Source organism: Alosa pseudoharengus, unplaced genomic scaffold (genome assembly GCF_046254945.1).
Source record: "Alosa pseudoharengus isolate Yale_2024_CS ecotype anadromous, Long Island Sound unplaced genomic scaffold, YU_APseudo_1.1 YU_APseudo_1.1_scf_12, whole genome shotgun sequence".
NCBI classification, from domain to species: domain Eukaryota; kingdom Metazoa; phylum Chordata; class Actinopteri; order Clupeiformes; family Clupeidae; genus Alosa; species Alosa pseudoharengus.
In genome coordinates, this window is record NW_027468587.1 from 26,644,806 (window position 1) to 26,661,783 (window position 16,978).

General features: G+C 45.9%; 23 non-coding genes across 23 annotated transcripts; 11 read left to right on the forward strand and 12 right to left on the reverse strand.

Moving 5' to 3' along the window:
• The first annotated feature begins 221 nt into the window (after positions 1 to 221).
• Positions 222 to 308, forward strand: trnay-gua (transfer RNA tyrosine (anticodon GUA)). Its single transcript is given in 2 exon segments — positions 222 to 258; positions 273 to 308. It is a non-coding gene; the product is annotated as a tRNA-Tyr (tRNA).
• Positions 309 to 368: 60 nt separating this feature from the next.
• Positions 369 to 440, reverse strand: trnae-cuc (transfer RNA glutamic acid (anticodon CUC)). The gene has a single exon. It is a non-coding gene; the product is annotated as a tRNA-Glu (tRNA).
• A 481-nt stretch (positions 441 to 921) lies between these two features.
• On the forward strand, positions 922 to 1,008 carry trnay-gua (transfer RNA tyrosine (anticodon GUA)). The gene is given in 2 exon segments: positions 922 to 958; positions 973 to 1,008. It is a non-coding gene; the product is annotated as a tRNA-Tyr (tRNA).
• Positions 1,009 to 1,068: 60 nt separating this feature from the next.
• Positions 1,069 to 1,140, reverse strand: trnae-cuc (transfer RNA glutamic acid (anticodon CUC)). The gene has a single exon. It is a non-coding gene; the product is annotated as a tRNA-Glu (tRNA).
• A 481-nt stretch (positions 1,141 to 1,621) lies between these two features.
• On the forward strand, positions 1,622 to 1,708 carry trnay-gua (transfer RNA tyrosine (anticodon GUA)). The gene is given in 2 exon segments: positions 1,622 to 1,658; positions 1,673 to 1,708. It is a non-coding gene; the product is annotated as a tRNA-Tyr (tRNA).
• Positions 1,709 to 1,768: 60 nt separating this feature from the next.
• trnae-cuc (transfer RNA glutamic acid (anticodon CUC)) lies at positions 1,769 to 1,840 on the reverse strand. Its single transcript has one exon. It is a non-coding gene; the product is annotated as a tRNA-Glu (tRNA).
• Positions 1,841 to 2,321: 481 nt separating this feature from the next.
• trnay-gua (transfer RNA tyrosine (anticodon GUA)) lies at positions 2,322 to 2,408 on the forward strand. The gene is given in 2 exon segments: positions 2,322 to 2,358; positions 2,373 to 2,408. It is a non-coding gene; the product is annotated as a tRNA-Tyr (tRNA).
• Positions 2,409 to 2,468: 60 nt separating this feature from the next.
• trnae-cuc (transfer RNA glutamic acid (anticodon CUC)) lies at positions 2,469 to 2,540 on the reverse strand. Its single transcript has one exon. It is a non-coding gene; the product is annotated as a tRNA-Glu (tRNA).
• A 481-nt stretch (positions 2,541 to 3,021) lies between these two features.
• trnay-gua (transfer RNA tyrosine (anticodon GUA)) lies at positions 3,022 to 3,108 on the forward strand. The gene is given in 2 exon segments: positions 3,022 to 3,058; positions 3,073 to 3,108. It is a non-coding gene; the product is annotated as a tRNA-Tyr (tRNA).
• Positions 3,109 to 3,168: 60 nt separating this feature from the next.
• Positions 3,169 to 3,240, reverse strand: trnae-cuc (transfer RNA glutamic acid (anticodon CUC)). Its single transcript has one exon. It is a non-coding gene; the product is annotated as a tRNA-Glu (tRNA).
• Positions 3,241 to 3,721: 481 nt separating this feature from the next.
• On the forward strand, positions 3,722 to 3,808 carry trnay-gua (transfer RNA tyrosine (anticodon GUA)). The gene is given in 2 exon segments: positions 3,722 to 3,758; positions 3,773 to 3,808. It is a non-coding gene; the product is annotated as a tRNA-Tyr (tRNA).
• A 60-nt stretch (positions 3,809 to 3,868) lies between these two features.
• On the reverse strand, positions 3,869 to 3,940 carry trnae-cuc (transfer RNA glutamic acid (anticodon CUC)). The gene has a single exon. It is a non-coding gene; the product is annotated as a tRNA-Glu (tRNA).
• A 481-nt stretch (positions 3,941 to 4,421) lies between these two features.
• Positions 4,422 to 4,508, forward strand: trnay-gua (transfer RNA tyrosine (anticodon GUA)). The gene is given in 2 exon segments: positions 4,422 to 4,458; positions 4,473 to 4,508. It is a non-coding gene; the product is annotated as a tRNA-Tyr (tRNA).
• Positions 4,509 to 4,568: 60 nt separating this feature from the next.
• trnae-cuc (transfer RNA glutamic acid (anticodon CUC)) lies at positions 4,569 to 4,640 on the reverse strand. The gene has a single exon. It is a non-coding gene; the product is annotated as a tRNA-Glu (tRNA).
• A 481-nt stretch (positions 4,641 to 5,121) lies between these two features.
• Positions 5,122 to 5,208, forward strand: trnay-gua (transfer RNA tyrosine (anticodon GUA)). Its single transcript is given in 2 exon segments — positions 5,122 to 5,158; positions 5,173 to 5,208. It is a non-coding gene; the product is annotated as a tRNA-Tyr (tRNA).
• A 60-nt stretch (positions 5,209 to 5,268) lies between these two features.
• Positions 5,269 to 5,340, reverse strand: trnae-cuc (transfer RNA glutamic acid (anticodon CUC)). Its single transcript has one exon. It is a non-coding gene; the product is annotated as a tRNA-Glu (tRNA).
• A 481-nt stretch (positions 5,341 to 5,821) lies between these two features.
• trnay-gua (transfer RNA tyrosine (anticodon GUA)) lies at positions 5,822 to 5,908 on the forward strand. The gene is given in 2 exon segments: positions 5,822 to 5,858; positions 5,873 to 5,908. It is a non-coding gene; the product is annotated as a tRNA-Tyr (tRNA).
• Positions 5,909 to 5,968: 60 nt separating this feature from the next.
• trnae-cuc (transfer RNA glutamic acid (anticodon CUC)) lies at positions 5,969 to 6,040 on the reverse strand. Its single transcript has one exon. It is a non-coding gene; the product is annotated as a tRNA-Glu (tRNA).
• Positions 6,041 to 6,521: 481 nt separating this feature from the next.
• On the forward strand, positions 6,522 to 6,608 carry trnay-gua (transfer RNA tyrosine (anticodon GUA)). Its single transcript is given in 2 exon segments — positions 6,522 to 6,558; positions 6,573 to 6,608. It is a non-coding gene; the product is annotated as a tRNA-Tyr (tRNA).
• A 60-nt stretch (positions 6,609 to 6,668) lies between these two features.
• Positions 6,669 to 6,740, reverse strand: trnae-cuc (transfer RNA glutamic acid (anticodon CUC)). The gene has a single exon. It is a non-coding gene; the product is annotated as a tRNA-Glu (tRNA).
• Positions 6,741 to 7,212: 472 nt separating this feature from the next.
• On the forward strand, positions 7,213 to 7,299 carry trnay-gua (transfer RNA tyrosine (anticodon GUA)). The gene is given in 2 exon segments: positions 7,213 to 7,249; positions 7,264 to 7,299. It is a non-coding gene; the product is annotated as a tRNA-Tyr (tRNA).
• A 60-nt stretch (positions 7,300 to 7,359) lies between these two features.
• On the reverse strand, positions 7,360 to 7,431 carry trnae-cuc (transfer RNA glutamic acid (anticodon CUC)). The gene has a single exon. It is a non-coding gene; the product is annotated as a tRNA-Glu (tRNA).
• A 501-nt stretch (positions 7,432 to 7,932) lies between these two features.
• trnar-ucu (transfer RNA arginine (anticodon UCU)) lies at positions 7,933 to 8,024 on the reverse strand. The gene is given in 2 exon segments: positions 7,933 to 7,968; positions 7,988 to 8,024. It is a non-coding gene; the product is annotated as a tRNA-Arg (tRNA).
• Positions 8,025 to 16,978: the final 8,954 nt, after the last annotated feature.

The following is a 16,978-nucleotide window of genomic DNA, read 5'->3' on the forward strand; positions in this document are numbered from 1 at the left end:
CTTAAAATAAGCAAATCTCTTATTAAAATCAGTCAAAAGGTTCTTTTCAGAGAGTGCTAGTTAAGTCTCTTTATACTAAAAAACATTACCAAATCGATTTGTTGATCTTCATATAAGATCAACGACACTTGGTTAGATTTCATTTTTTTGCAGTGTTTTTAGGGTCTTTTCCATAGGGCTCTGATGTCCATCTGGTTTCGTGTCCCAGAACAGCGCCAGGTCCTTCGATAGCTCAGTTGGTAGAGCGGAGGACTGTAGGTGAACAACCGGCCATCCTTAGGTCGCTGGTTCGACTCCGGCTCGAAGGAAGCGATGCTTTTTGGTGATCTCTTTGTCTGCGACAAGACCAAGGCCTGGCAAAAGCCGCATTCCCTGACCGGGAATCGAACCCGGGCCGCGGCGGTGAGAGCGCCGAATCCTAACCACTAGAGCACCAGGGAGACATGCTGTCTGCCTTTGGCACGAGTGGACGTGACGTCTTGCTCTCTGCGGGGCAGACTGCGGGAGATGGCTTCGCTGCAAAAACGATTTATCCAATCAAATCTAGCCGAGTGTCGTTAATCTTATATCAAAATAAAAAAAAAATGTACTTGGTACTGTTTTCAGTATAAAGACACTTACCTAGTGCTTTCTCATCAAATCATTTGACTTCATTCAAGACGTCTCCAGCGCATTGAGCAAATTTGCCTTGATGAGACTCCTTAAAATAAGCAAATCTCTTATTAAAATCAGTCAAAAGGTTCTTTTCAGAGAGTGCTAGTTAAGTCTCTTTATACTAAAAAACATTACCAAATCGATTTGTTGATCTTCATATAAGATCAACGACACTTGGTTAGATTTCATTTTTTTGCAGTGTTTTTAGGGTCTTTTCCATAGGGCTCTGGTGTCCATCTGGTTTCGTGTCCCAGAACAGCGCCAGGTCCTTCGATAGCTCAGTTGGTAGAGCGGAGGACTGTAGGTGAACAACCGGCCATCCTTAGGTCGCTGGTTCGACTCCGGCTCGAAGGAAGCGATGCTTTTTGGTGATCTCTTTGTCTGCGACAAGACCAAGGCCTGGCAAAAGCCGCATTCCCTGACCGGGAATCGAACCCGGGCCGCGGCGGTGAGAGCGCCGAATCCTAACCACTAGACCACCAGGGAGACATGCTGTCTGCCTTTGGCACGAGTGGACGTGACGTCTTGCTCTCTGCGGGGCAGACTGCGGGAGATGGCTTCGCTGCAAAAACGATTTATCCAATCAAATCTAGCCGAGTGTCGTTAATCTTATATCAAAATAAAAAAAAAATGTACTTGGTACTGTTTTCAGTATAAAGACACTTACCTAGTGCTTTCTCATCAAATCATTTGACTTCATTCAAGACGTCTCCAGCGCATTGAGCAAATTTGCCTTGATGAGACTCCTTAAAATAAGCAAATCTCTTATTAAAATCAGTCAAAAGGTTCTTTTCAGAGAGTGCTAGTTAAGTCTCTTTATACTAAAAAACATTACCAAATCGATTTGTTGATCTTCATATAAGATCAACAACACTTGGTTAGATTTCATTTTTTTGCAGTGTTTTTAGGGTCTTTTCCATAGGGCTCTGATGTCCATCTGGTTTCGTGTCCCAGAACAGCGCCATGTCCTTCGATAGCTCAGTTGGTAGAGCGGAGGACTGTAGGTGAACAACCGGCCATCCTTAGGTCGCTGGTTCGACTCCGGCTCGAAGGAAGCGATGCTTTTTGGTGATCTCTTTGTCTGCGACAAGACCAAGGCCTGGCAAAAGCCGCATTCCCTGACCGGGAATCGAACCCGGGCCGCGGCGGTGAGAGCGCCGAATCCTAACCACTAGACCACCAGGGAGACATGCTGTCTGCCTTTGGCACGAGTGGACGTGACGTCTTGCTCTCTGCGGGGCAGACTGCGGGAGATGGCTTCGCTGCAAAAACGATTTATCCAATCAAATCTAGCCGAGTGTCGTTAATCTTATATCAAAATAAAAAAAAAATGTACTTGGTACTGTTTTCAGTATAAAGACACTTACCTAGTGCTTTCTCATCAAATCATTTGACTTCATTCAAGACGTCTCCAGCGCATTGAGCAAATTTGCCTTGATGAGACTCCTTAAAATAAGCAAATCTCTTATTAAAATCAGTCAAAAGGTTCTTTTCAGAGAGTGCTAGTTAAGTCTCTTTATACTAAAAAACATTACCAAATCGATTTGTTGATCTTCATATAAGATCAACGACACTTGGTTAGATTTCATTTTTTTGCAGTGTTTTTAGGGTCTTTTCCATAGGGCTCTGGTGTCCATCTGGTTTCGTGTCCCAGAACAGCGCCAGGTCCTTCGATAGCTCAGTTGGTAGAGCGGAGGACTGTAGGTGAACAACCGGCCATCCTTAGGTCGCTGGTTCGACTCCGGCTCGAAGGAAGCGATGCTTTTTGGTGATCTCTTTGTCTGCGACAAGACCAAGGCCTGGCAAAAGCCGCATTCCCTGACCGGGAATCGAACCCGGGCCGCGGCGGTGAGAGCGCCGAATCCTAACCACTAGACCACCAGGGAGACATGCTGTCTGCCTTTGGCACGAGTGGACGTGACGTCTTGCTCTCTGCGGGGCAGACTGCGGGAGATGGCTTCGCTGCAAAAACGATTTATCCAATCAAATCTAGCCGAGTGTCGTTAATCTTATATCAAAATAAAAAAAAAATGTACTTGGTACTGTTTTCAGTATAAAGACACTTACCTAGTGCTTTCTCATCAAATCATTTGACTTCATTCAAGACGTCTCCAGCGCATTGAGCAAATTTGCCTTGATGAGACTCCTTAAAATAAGCAAATCTCTTATTAAAATCAGTCAAAAGGTTCTTTTCAGAGAGTGCTAGTTAAGTCTCTTTATACTAAAAAACATTACCAAATCGATTTGTTGATCTTCATATAAGATCAACGACACTTGGTTAGATTTCATTTTTTTGCAGTGTTTTTAGGGTCTTTTCCATAGGGCTCTGATGTCCATCTGGTTTCGTGTCCCAGAACAGCGCCAGGTCCTTCGATAGCTCAGTTGGTAGAGCGGAGGACTGTAGGTGAACAACCGGCCATCCTTAGGTCGCTGGTTCGACTCCGGCTCGAAGGAAGCGATGCTTTTTGGTGATCTCTTTGTCTGCGACAAGACCAAGGCCTGGCAAAAGCCGCATTCCCTGACCGGGAATCGAACCCGGGCCGCGGCGGTGAGAGCGCCGAATCCTAACCACTAGAGCACCAGGGAGACATGCTGTCTGCCTTTGGCACGAGTGGACGTGACGTCTTGCTCTCTGCAGGGCAGACTGCGGGAGATGGCTTCGCTGCAAAAACGATTTATCCAATCAAATCTAGCCGAGTGTCGTTAATCTTATATCAAAATAAAAAAAAAATGTACTTGGTACTGTTTTCAGTATAAAGACACTTACCTAGTGCTTTCTCATCAAATCATTTGACTTCATTCAAGACGTCTCCAGCGCATTGAGCAAATTTGCCTTGATGAGACTCCTTAAAATAAGCAAATCTCTTATTAAAATCAGTCAAAAGGTTCTTTTCAGAGAGTGCTAGTTAAGTCTCTTTATACTAAAAAACATTACCAAATCGATTTGTTGATCTTCATATAAGATCAACGACACTTGGTTAGATTTCATTTTTTTGCAGTGTTTTTAGGGTCTTTTCCATAGGGCTCTGGTGTCCATCTGGTTTCGTGTCCCAGAACAGCGCCAGGTCCTTCGATAGCTCAGTTGGTAGAGCGGAGGACTGTAGGTGAACAACCGGCCATCCTTAGGTCGCTGGTTCGACTCCGGCTCGAAGGAAGCGATGCTTTTTGGTGATCTCTTTGTCTGCGACAAGACCAAGGCCTGGCAAAAGCCGCATTCCCTGACCGGGAATCGAACCCGGGCCGCGGCGGTGAGAGCGCCGAATCCTAACCACTAGACCACCAGGGAGACATGCTGTCTGCCTTTGGCACGAGTGGACGTGACGTCTTGCTCTCTGCGGGGCAGACTGCGGGAGATGGCTTCGCTGCAAAAACGATTTATCCAATCAAATCTAGCCGAGTGTCGTTAATCTTATATCAAAATAAAAAAAAAATGTACTTGGTACTGTTTTCAGTATAAAGACACTTACCTAGTGCTTTCTCATCAAATCATTTGACTTCATTCAAGACGTCTCCAGCGCATTGAGCAAATTTGCCTTGATGAGACTCCTTAAAATAAGCAAATCTCTTATTAAAATCAGTCAAAAGGTTCTTTTCAGAGAGTGCTAGTTAAGTCTCTTTATACTAAAAAACATTACCAAATCGATTTGTTGATCTTCATATAAGATCAACGACACTTGGTTAGATTTCATTTTTTTGCAGTGTTTTTAGGGTCTTTTCCATAGGGCTCTGATGTCCATCTGGTTTCGTGTCCCAGAACAGCGCCAGGTCCTTCGATAGCTCAGTTGGTAGAGCGGAGGACTGTAGGTGAACAACCGGCCATCCTTAGGTCGCTGGTTCGACTCCGGCTCGAAGGAAGCGATGCTTTTTGGTGATCTCTTTGTCTGCGACAAGACCAAGGCCTGGCAAAAGCCGCATTCCCTGACCGGGAATCGAACCCGGGCCGCGGCGGTGAGAGCGCCGAATCCTAACCACTAGAGCACCAGGGAGACATGCTGTCTGCCTTTGGCACGAGTGGACGTGACGTCTTGCTCTCTGCAGGGCAGACTGCGGGAGATGGCTTCGCTGCAAAAACGATTTATCCAATCAAATCTAGCCGAGTGTCGTTAATCTTATATCAAAATAAAAAAAAAATGTACTTGGTACTGTTTTCAGTATAAAGACACTTACCTAGTGCTTTCTCATCAAATCATTTGACTTCATTCAAGACGTCTCCAGCGCATTGAGCAAATTTGCCTTGATGAGACTCCTTAAAATAAGCAAATCTCTTATTAAAATCAGTCAAAAGGTTCTTTTCAGAGAGTGCTAGTTAAGTCTCTTTATACTAAAAAACATTACCAAATCGATTTGTTGATCTTCATATAAGATCAACGACACTTGGTTAGATTTCATTTTTTTGCAGTGTTTTTAGGGTCTTTTCCATAGGGCTCTGGTGTCCATCTGGTTTCGTGTCCCAGAACAGCGCCAGGTCCTTCGATAGCTCAGTTGGTAGAGCGGAGGACTGTAGGTGAACAACCGGCCATCCTTAGGTCGCTGGTTCGACTCCGGCTCGAAGGAAGCGATGCTTTTTGGTGATCTCTTTGTCTGCGACAAGACCAAGGCCTGGCAAAAGCCGCATTCCCTGACCGGGAATCGAACCCGGGCCGCGGCGGTGAGAGCGCCGAATCCTAACCACTAGACCACCAGGGAGACATGCTGTCTGCCTTTGGCACGAGTGGACGTGACGTCTTGCTCTCTGCGGGGCAGACTGCGGGAGATGGCTTCGCTGCAAAAACGATTTATCCAATCAAATCTAGCCGAGTGTCGTTAATCTTATATCAAAATAAAAAAAAAATGTACTTGGTACTGTTTTCAGTATAAAGACACTTACCTAGTGCTTTCTCATCAAATCATTTGACTTCATTCAAGACGTCTCCAGCGCATTGAGCAAATTTGCCTTGATGAGACTCCTTAAAATAAGCAAATCTCTTATTAAAATCAGTCAAAAGGTTCTTTTCAGAGAGTGCTAGTTAAGTCTCTTTATACTAAAAAACATTACCAAATCGATTTGTTGATCTTCATATAAGATCAACGACACTTGGTTAGATTTCATTTTTTTGCAGTGTTTTTAGGGTCTTTTCCATAGGGCTCTGATGTCCATCTGGTTTCGTGTCCCAGAACAGCGCCAGGTCCTTCGATAGCTCAGTTGGTAGAGCGGAGGACTGTAGGTGAACAACCGGCCATCCTTAGGTCGCTGGTTCGACTCCGGCTCGAAGGAAGCGATGCTTTTTGGTGATCTCTTTGTCTGCGACAAGACCAAGGCCTGGCAAAAGCCGCATTCCCTGACCGGGAATCGAACCCGGGCCGCGGCGGTGAGAGCGCCGAATCCTAACCACTAGAGCACCAGGGAGACATGCTGTCTGCCTTTGGCACGAGTGGACGTGACGTCTTGCTCTCTGCGGGGCAGACTGCGGGAGATGGCTTCGCTGCAAAAACGATTTATCCAATCAAATCTAGCCGAGTGTCGTTAATCTTATATCAAAATAAAAAAAAAATGTACTTGGTACTGTTTTCAGTATAAAGACACTTACCTAGTGCTTTCTCATCAAATCATTTGACTTCATTCAAGACGTCTCCAGCGCATTGAGCAAATTTGCCTTGATGAGACTCCTTAAAATAAGCAAATCTCTTATTAAAATCAGTCAAAAGGTTCTTTTCAGAGAGTGCTAGTTAAGTCTCTTTATACTAAAAAACATTACCAAATCGATTTGTTGATCTTCATATAAGATCAACGACACTTGGTTAGATTTCATTTTTTTGCAGTGTTTTTAGGGTCTTTTCCATAGGGCTCTGGTGTCCATCTGGTTTCGTGTCCCAGAACAGCGCCAGGTCCTTCGATAGCTCAGTTGGTAGAGCGGAGGACTGTAGGTGAACAACCGGCCATCCTTAGGTCGCTGGTTCGACTCCGGCTCGAAGGAAGCGATGCTTTTTGGTGATCTCTTTGTCTGCGACAAGACCAAGGCCTGGCAAAAGCCGCATTCCCTGACCGGGAATCGAACCCGGGCCGCGGCGGTGAGAGCGCCGAATCCTAACCACTAGACCACCAGGGAGACATGCTGTCTGCCTTTGGCACGAGTGGACGTGACGTCTTGCTCTCTGCGGGGCAGACTGCGGGAGATGGCTTCGCTGCAAAAACGATTTATCCAATCAAATCTAGCCGAGTGTCGTTAATCTTATATCAAAATAAAAAAAAAATGTACTTGGTACTGTTTTCAGTATAAAGACACTTACCTAGTGCTTTCTCATCAAATCATTTGACTTCATTCAAGACGTCTCCAGCGCATTGAGCAAATTTGCCTTGATGAGACTCCTTAAAATAAGCAAATCTCTTATTAAAATCAGTCAAAAGGTTCTTTTCAGAGAGTGCTAGTTAAGTCTCTTTATACTAAAAAACATTACCAAATCGATTTGTTGATCGATCAACGACACTTGGTTAGATTTCATTTTTTTGCAGTGTTTTTAGGGTCTTTTCCATAGGGCTCTGATGTCCATCTGGTTTCGTGTCCCAGAACAGCGCCAGGTCCTTCGATAGCTCAGTTGGTAGAGCGGAGGACTGTAGGTGAACAACCGGCCATCCTTAGGTCGCTGGTTCGACTCCGGCTCGAAGGAAGCGATGCTTTTTGGTGATCTCTTTGTCTGCGACAAGACCAAGGCCTGGCAAAAGCCGCATTCCCTGACCGGGAATCGAACCCGGGCCGCGGCGGTGAGAGCGCCGAATCCTAACCACTAGACCACCAGGGAGACATGCTGTCTGCCTTTGGCACGAGTGGACGTGACGTCTTGCTCTCTGCGGGGCAGACTGCGGGAGATGGCTTCGCTGCAAAAACGGTTTATCCAATCAAATCTAGCCGAGTGTCGTTAATCTTATATCAAAATAAAAAAAAAATGTACTTGGTACTGTTTTCAGTATAAAGACACTTACCTAGTGCTTTCTCATCAAATCATTTGACTTCATTCAAGACGTCTCCAGCGCATTGAGCAAATTTGCCTTGATGAGACTCCTTAGGGGAGACTGCGGGAGATGGCTTAGCTGCAAAAACGATTTATCCAATCAAATCTAGCCGAGTGTCCCAGAGCTACTCTGTTACATTTACTGAGGCTCTCGCGCCGAGGCTTGCGGTGGGTCGGCAGTACCAGATTTTGCACGCCTCACAAGGGCAAAAAGAGGCCTTTTTTGTCTGTGCCAGGCCATACAAAGGCATCTCGGGACAACTCTGCCTGCCAGCCACCGGCAAAATCTCACGATTCTGGTGGGACTCAAACCCACAACCTTTGAATGGCTCCTTCCTTTGCCAACTAGAAGTCTAATGCGCTATCCATTGCGCCACAGAACCTGCCAGAGCTGGCATTTTGCACGCCATCATCAACTCAGATGTGTCTTTCCTGTGTTTCTGTCAGACTTCCATTCATTTTTCAGTGATGCATAACTCTGGACTGGTAAGAGATAGGGAGCTCATTCTAGCGCCACTGGACTCCCCTGACTGGAAGCATGCCGCAGAGCCACAGAGCGCAGACGCATTTCGCAGAAGGGGCCGATGATATTCCACTTCTTGTCTGCGTCTTCTCAAAGCGCTTTCCACAAGGAGTCAGGACAGCCGAGCAGGGATTAGCTTGGACAAGCATGAGCTTGTGCACGTCTGTGCCCTCGCCGTCAGCTGGCCGCATCAAAGGGGGTCAGCGGAAGCCCGGCTAGCGGTGCCGGGAGAACGAGAGACTGTCAATTGCCATCCAATCACGTATCACTATTGCCATCTTTCCATTTATGTTCACAGCCAATCAATAAAGCCTAATCCCATCATCTCCTTTTCCTTCCAGCCAGTCACTATGCCCCATTTCCAATATTTTTTTTTTATATGTATGCATCAATCACGTATCAGTATGTGTATCTTTACCTCACAGCTTACAGCCAATAAAAAAAGTCCATTTACAAAATCTCGTCTCCTTGCCTTTGTTGACAACCAATCACTATCCTTCGTTCCCAAAAACTTTCCATCTACCTGACGGAGCATCGCCAGAGGTTAATCAGCGGTCCAGCGGTTTTGAAAAAAAAAAAAAAGTTTGGACTCTAACGTTACAGGTGCCAGAGTACTGGATTTACGTTGGATTTAACAGTTACATACATCGATATCGAGGTAAGAAGCCGACAATGTTGTTATATTTAGTTAAGTGGCTGGTTAGCTAACGAAACGTTACAGAACGTCTTATTTATGTAGAGGTCAAGGGGCAGTTTCATTATTTTTAATGGACTTTACATGTTTACATTAATATAATTACTATCGTGCATAGGCTTAGTTACTGTCATAATGTATGTTATTACGTTATTATGTTTACATTAAGTTGGCTAAAAATAGCTAGCCTATAGGTTAGGCTACCTCTGGCCGCTAGCAGCTATATGGCTGCATTATGCATAACGTTAATTAGCCTATAAGTTAACGTTAGTTAGTTTTGGGCGCCAGTTTTTACTGAGGTAAACGAATTCTGTCTGTTAATTTTAGCTGTAATGTAATTCAATACAATACATAGGCTAACCATAAAGCTGCACCTTTATTATCATGACGTAATATAGGGCTTGTGTTGTTTTTGTGGGTTAATCGATAATAAACATAATGTAGGCTAATTGTAAGACTATGTAATAATCGTAATGGGCAATGTTATATTTAGTTAAGTGGCTGGTTAGCTAACGTAACGTTACAGAACGTCTTATTTATGTCTAGAGGTTAAGGGGCAGTTTCATTATTTTTAATGGACTTTACATGTTTACATTAATATAATTACTATCGTGCATAGGCTTTGTTACTGTCATAATGTATGTTATTACGTTATTATGTTTACATTAAGTTGGCTAAAAATAGCTAGCCTATAGGTTAGGCTACCTCTGGCCGCTATATGGCTGCATTATGCATAACGTTAATTAGCCTATAAGTTTTGGGCGCCAGTTTTTACTGAGGTAAACGAATTCTGTCTGTTAATTTTAGCTGTAATGCAATTCAATACAATACATAGGCTAACCATAAAGCTGCACCTTTATTATCATGACGTAATATAGGGTTTGTGTTGTTTTTGTGGGTTAATCGATAATAAACATAATGTAGACTAATTGTAAGCCTTTGTAATCGAAATGGTATGTAATAATCTGATTTTTATGGCATATTATTATACCCACACACCACATCATCCCTTCCTCCTAAATATTAAACTATAACCTTGTCCAAAAACACTCAGATGAAATATGTGCTATGTGAAATAAATGTATGAAACTGATTAACTACTCAGTTCTACTGAATAGTCATAAACTTTGTATTTTGCCACACACTATCTTCTATTGGAAGATGGCTTCCAAACACAAGAAGCACAGGGCTATGAGTGACGATGAATGGGTGGCCCGCCTGCGCAGATTTGCCACACAGGGGGTCTGGCCTTCTGAGGCAGGGAACAGACCGGCACCACGCCAGAGGAAATGGCATGAACTGTACCAGAAGGTAAACTTGGACATGTACATAAACACAGGAAATCTATGTCATCATTACAGGGAACAGATAGTTATGATTCATTGTCATATGTTACAGATTGAGAAGTGTCCACTACAACAAAGGGGCCAAATGTCTCTGTTTGGGGGGACACAGACATGTAACTGTGGTTTCCACACGAAAAAGGTATAAGAAGTGTTTCATAAAAGTGTGATGTGTTGATGGTGTATTGTGTATTTTTTTTAATTTAATTTCCTTTTCTGTTAAACTGTAGCCTTCCAGTGTGGCCCCTGTGTCATCCACACCATCCATGTCACCACCTGTAACACCTGGGCAGTCAGGAACGGCATCCGGGAAGGCACCTTTAAAGCCTACTTTGACTTTGACATCGGTAAATGCATGTCTTTATGCAGATATTTATGTTATCATACGTTATAACATTTTAAAACGCTTCACATAATGTTACTAATTTCTTTTTGTCAGTTTACAAAGCCACGGTATGGTGGGTCCCATGGTGCAGCTTTAAAGCCAAACCTAGGTGTGGCAAGGACGCATGCAACCAAGGTATAGTCAAGAAAATGAAACTTCATTCCATAAAGATATGCTGAGTTTATCTAATCATCGTTACTGCAATTCCTGATAATGATAGATTATTTCATTCAATACTGTAAACTGTGCTCTCTTATTCTTGCAGCCTATTAGCACTTCTGCATTGTCCAGCCCTGCACCTAGGACACCATCACCTGCCCGCAGTCCCAGGCCGGATATTCAGACCGTCTCTCCCCTGTCTCTTCCTCCCTCTTCTGCGTCTGCATCGCCTGCTCGCAGTCCCAGGCTGTATATTCAGACTGTCTCCCCCCTGTCTCTTCCTCCTTCTTCTGTGTCTGAAGTCACCTCTGCTTCCTGTGCTCCAGGAGCTGTTTCTAGAGTTGTGAGTACCTCTTTAATTGAAACGTTTTCTTCACACTAATATTGTTGGATCACATAAATATGCTACATTTTGAACAAACATTCCTCACAAGTGGCTTGTAATCATATCTATGTTTGTCTTTTTTAATACATTAGGAAGTGTCAGCCGCTGCCTCCTCTGGGACGTCCTCTGATTCCGTCACCTCTGTTATCAGCTCCGCCTGTGTTCCCTCTGCTGCTCCATCTTCAGCTGAATCCTCGGTCCAGCCTGCTGAAAATACAGTGACCGCTCCAGGTTCAGAGTCTGGATGGCTTCCCGCGAAGTTGATGAAAACCATACCACCACAGGATCAGAGGTGGATTTCAGCAGCTTTGTGGAAGCAACATCGGCTTCGTACTGACCTGAAGCTGTGGTATGATCCACCAGAGCCAGCTCTGATTTATCATCAAGGCCCCGCTCCAGAGCGCTTCTTCACACACAGGCTTCTACTGTGGATGCCATACCATCTCTGGAAGGTCAGGCTGTCCTGTCTTGTGTGTGGGGGGCAGCTCACAGGCTATGGGGCACACAAGAGAGCCCGGCAGGTACTAGATGTAGATCGCTACTACCTGATGATTACAGAGACTCTCTGGTGCAGTGGATGCAAAACGGCCTTGATTTCCACCAGCAAGGCCATCTTGGACCAGCTGGACTTAGCCCACAAACTAGAATTTAGGCTGATCCTAACTCGAAAGTGAGTATACTGAGATTTAGCTTGTGTAATAAATGTTTGTCATTTAAAACACAATTGAGATGAGCTGGTTTTAATGTTTGTGTCTTTATGTCTCTCTTTCCCTTTGTTTTATTCAGATATGCCTGTGACATGCGGGTCATTAGGTTCCTCAGGGAGAGGGCCCTGGGCAACAGCCCTTCTCGCTTAGTGAGGCAGCTGCGGGAGAACCACAGCGAGGAGTGGCTGAAGCGTCTTTGCCGGTACCTTGGTGCCTGCTCAGACTTCACCTCCCAGCCAAGCCTGCTCCCTGTACGATTTCAGGAGCCACCTGAGCCGGAAACCATCCCCTCCCACAGATGGATGCTGGCTGTTTATGGGCGGGACATCTTGTGCAGGCTGGACCATATCAAAGCCAGCATAACCTCCACATATGGCTGCATCCTAAAAATGGACTCCACCAAAAAAGTAACTACTTTTATATTTCAATCAAAATAATTGGAAATACACCATTAGTAATAGTACAGACCTGAAATATGGAAGTAATGTTTCATATATAAATAATTTTGCATCACTCACTGTCTTTTCTGTGTGATTACAGATAACAAAGAAGCTGTCGGGGTTGGCGAAAGGAACAGCGCTGTGGCTGACATCTGTCAGCAATGAGGTGGGCCAGATCCTCATCAGTGTCCTGACGGCTCAGGAGGGTCCTGCCCTGGATCGTATGGCAGCAGACCTCATCCGGAGGTACACAGATGCGGGTGTGGCTCCGCCTCAGCTCCTCTATGTGGACTGTGACTGCTGTCGGGAGGGCACTGGGCAGACCAAGCTCAAGCAGCGATTTGGTGGGTGGCCAGACTTGGTGGTAAAGCTGGACATCTACCACTTCATGCGGCGACTGGCAGCTGGGTGCACCAAGGATGCTCATCCTCTTTACCCCATTTTCATGGCACGCATGTCTTCGTGCATTTTTGAATGGGACAGTGGGGATGTGTCTCTGCTGAGGCAGGCCAAGAGGGAGCAGCTGAGACGTGAAGGTGTCCCTGGCATCACCGGCACTATGGTGGACCAACGGATCACCAAGGAGGAATTGGCCCTGCACTGCCGAAGGCGGACAAGAGGAGAGCAGCAGACCATCTTGCTGATCGAGCACCTCCTCAGCGAGCTAATGGGGGTAAAGGGTCGAGACCTTCTTGGTGTCCCTCTCTTGGACCAGGAGAGGATGCAGCACATCTGGCAAGTCCAGAAAAGGCACGTAAAGTGCATTCAGGACGAACCAGGTGTGCTGCTCTACACACAGACTGGCACCACCACCAAAGAGGGTATTGTGCTGCCAAACTACAGGTGTGCAAGGGGCTCCACATCACTGGAGTCCTTTCATCTCCATCTGAACAGGTTCATTCCAGGTCAGTATAAATCATTACTCATCAGAAATATCAATGGTGACACAATTAATGTCTATCAAATAGCAAAGCACAACAAATTAACTTGCAGTTATTGATCTTATCTAAAGGAACAAGTGCCAACAGCTTAAATTTCCAGCTGTACCTCCTGGAAGGCCTGAACAGGTGGAATCAGGACCGTAAGATGGCATCTCTGGCAGGCAAACCTCCGTCCCTGTTAAGCTACTCCGGGGACCTGGTGCACTGTGTCAACACCCACAGTGTTAAGGTGCTTGGAAGACAGCTTGTTCCATCTTTTCAGCCACCTTCTGTCTATACTGGTGAGTTTTAGCTTTAAATTGCTTTTTATATTCATAAAAAAATTATATTCATATTAATTTTCTGAAAACTGCGTTCCCCTGTCTGTTCCAGGTGAACTCATAGGTATAGATTACCTGTACCGGCAAACAGGGCAGGCCATGCAGGACGTGGATCCTGACTCTGAGGCGACCGATCAGATGTTGGAGGATGTGGGCACGGAGGAGGAGTTGGAGGACGAGGGCTTCGGAGATAGCAACCTGGATCCCACTATTGAGGTGCTGGACCTGTCCCCTGGCTCATTACCTGCCTCGACCAGTGTAGCCAGCACTCCTGCCTCTGTCCAGACTGGGTCTGCTAACACCACTACAGCAGCACCTAAGCAACAACTGGTAACTATTCTTAATAATAACAGTACAAGTAGTATTATTTGTATAGCACTATTAACTTTAATTGTATTTGCCTTATTCATAATAATAACAGTACAAGTAGTATTATTTGTATAGCACTATTAACTTTAATTGTATTTGCCTTATTCACCCGGCGGCCATTACGAGGCTGAGGGGTACACTTGCCATTACACCTCAGTCCAGCAGATGGTGGTGGTAATGCACTCCTTTTGCAAACTGCCAAAAAAAACTCACTGAAGAAGAAGAAAAGGCCAGTGAACCCTTCTTCTTTTTCAGTGAGTTTTTTTTAGCAGGTTGCAAACGGAGTGCATTACCACCACCATCTGCTGGACTGAGGTGTAATGGCAAGTGTACCCCTCAGCCTCGTAATGGCCGCCGGGTGAATAAGGCGAATAGCACAATGAAAAGAAAAATAGAAACAAACAAAATACCATTAATACAATCTAAAGAGTAAATACATTAATAAAAAGCAAAGTAAAAAAAGATAGATTAAATTCCATAAACATGTTTTTTTTTTTTTTAAGTCTTTCAACTCCATGACCAGGGTGCCCTCTGGTCCATCCTCCACGACCACCTACGCCGCCTCTGGTCCATCCTCCACGTCCACCTACGCCGCCGCCGCCTCTGGTCCATCTGCCATGTCCACCTACGCCGCCTCTGGTCCATCTGCCATGTCCACCTACGCCGCCTCTGGTCCATCCTCCACGACCACCTACGCCGCCTCTGGTCCATCTGCCACGTCCACCTACGCCGCCGCCGCCTCTGGTCCATCCTCCACGACCACCTACGCCGCCTCTGGTCCATCCTCCACGACCACCTACGCCGCCTCTGGTCCATCCTCCACGACCACCTACGCCGCCTCTGGTCCATCCTCCACGACCACCTACGCCGCCGCCGCCTCTGGTCCATCTGCCACGTCCACCTACGCCGCCGCCGCCTCTGGTCCATCTGCCATGTCCACCTACGCCGCCTCTGGTCCATCTGCCATGTCCACCTACGCCGCCTCTGGTCCAGTTGCCATGTCCACCTACGCCGCCTCTGGTCCATCCTCCATGACCACCTACGCCTCCGTCCTTCCTCTCCCCACCACCCTCACAGTCTCTGTCACTCCAGCCACTGCTCCCCCAGCAGTGCAACCAGTGCCAGAGGAACCACTGGTAAGACTCTTTGTGACAAGTACATTGTGGTAGTTGTGTTGTTCTTCTGCCTGTGATATTGTATCTTTTTTTTAACATTGGTTTACTCTTATATTTTACCAGGCTGTGGATGAGCGCAGTGTACCAGGGATAGACAGAGTGGACAGCCTGGCAGGCTACTTGGTGGGGCTTAGGGTGGAAACCGGGCAAACTCTGAGCCACCAGCAGGCCAGTACCATCATTGCCCTATGGCAAAACCTGCTTCCGTTTGACCAGCAGAGAGTGGCGTACGCTGCCCGGCACCAGGTGCGTCTTACCACAGGACGGTTTAGGTGCTCAAAAACCAAGCCTGAATTCACGCCTGGTGTGGACAGCATGACCCGTTGCGTCCTTGGGTCAACAGGATCACCTGCCCAGTGGCCAGACAGTTGCCGCCTGGTAGAGTCCATCTTTGTTAAACTGTGTGATATTCACAGGAGCCCCAAAAAATTGGGAAGTCATGCAGTAACAAGATGGACTCTAATTCTGAGGGACTACAGCAAGATCCGGCAACTTGTCCTGGGCAATGGGACTGTGATGCAGAGTACCACCCTGCAGTTGTTTGAGGTGAATCAAACGACGCTAATTCAATGGCACAACAAGCGGCTGAAGAGGCAAGAATGTGCCATCCTGCTTCAGGGTGTGAACTTGCCAGCCCCCATTCCTATTGCGGCTAGGCCTCTCCCCCCTGGACAGATTCGCCCCACTGCAGCACCCCCACAGCCTGGTCCCCAACATCGCTACCACCTGCCTGAAAGCACAGTGGGAAAGGCAGTGGACAAACGAAAGTCTGCAGTTCCGGCCCCGCACCCCCCTCCTCCAAAAGTTTTCCGGCCAAGGCAGTTGTTCCCTGCTGATTCTGCCCCTTTACCTGTTATATCCAACCCCGGTCCTGCATTTGCCCCCATTGTACAAACACTTGTTTCTGCTCCTTCACCTGTCATCCCCAACCCCAGTCCTGCCTTTGCCCCGTTTGTGTTTTTGTGTCCTGCTCCAGTTCCTGCCGTCCGGCATATTGCTCCTGCTGGCCCCATTCCCTCCCCAACACCTGCTCGGAGGCCCTACGTCCGCACTGTGGACAAAAACAAGTGCAGTCTGTGCCACCAGCCCCGCAACAAAGAAACTGGCCACAGCCAGTATTATGGCCACATCTACTGTCCCCAGACTGCTGCTCTGCCACTTGACCAGTGGATGGAGGACATGAAGAAGAAGAGGGCAGACAAAAAAAAATAATTTGTTCATTTGAAAATGCTACATTGTTCATTATGTAAGCGCTTTTTTGTTTGTAAATAGTCCACAACTTGTGTGTGTGTGTGTGTGTGTGTGTGTGTGTGTGTGTGGCGCAGTGTGTGCGTGTTTATGTGTGTGTGTGGCGCAGTGTGTGTGTGTGTATGCGTGAGAGTATACTCATGAGGGTGTGTTTATGTGAGACAAAAGGAGAAGGTGTTTTAATAAAAAAAAAAAAGGTTGAACTTTATCTCTACAGTATCCTTTGGCTTTTTTCTATCAAACCTATCTGGAAAACATTTCAAACTCACACAGATATTAAAATTACAAGAAAAGGACATAATGGTATTGCACACAGATCCACAGGGTGTGAGAAGTGATTGTCAGAAACATTTATTTGATATAAAGGTTTATTATAATAAGCAGTAGTAGTATCATATTCTTATTTATATTATTCTTATTGCAATAAAGCATTAAAATTACAAGAAAAGGACATAATGGTATTGCACACAGATCCACAGGGTGTGAGAAGTGATTGTCAGAAACATTTATTTGATATAAAGGTTTATTATTATAAGCAGTAGTAGTATCATATTCTTATTTATATTATTCTTATTGCAATAAAGCATTAAAATTACAAGAAAAGGACATAATGGTATTGCACACAGATCCACAGGGTGTGAGAAGTGA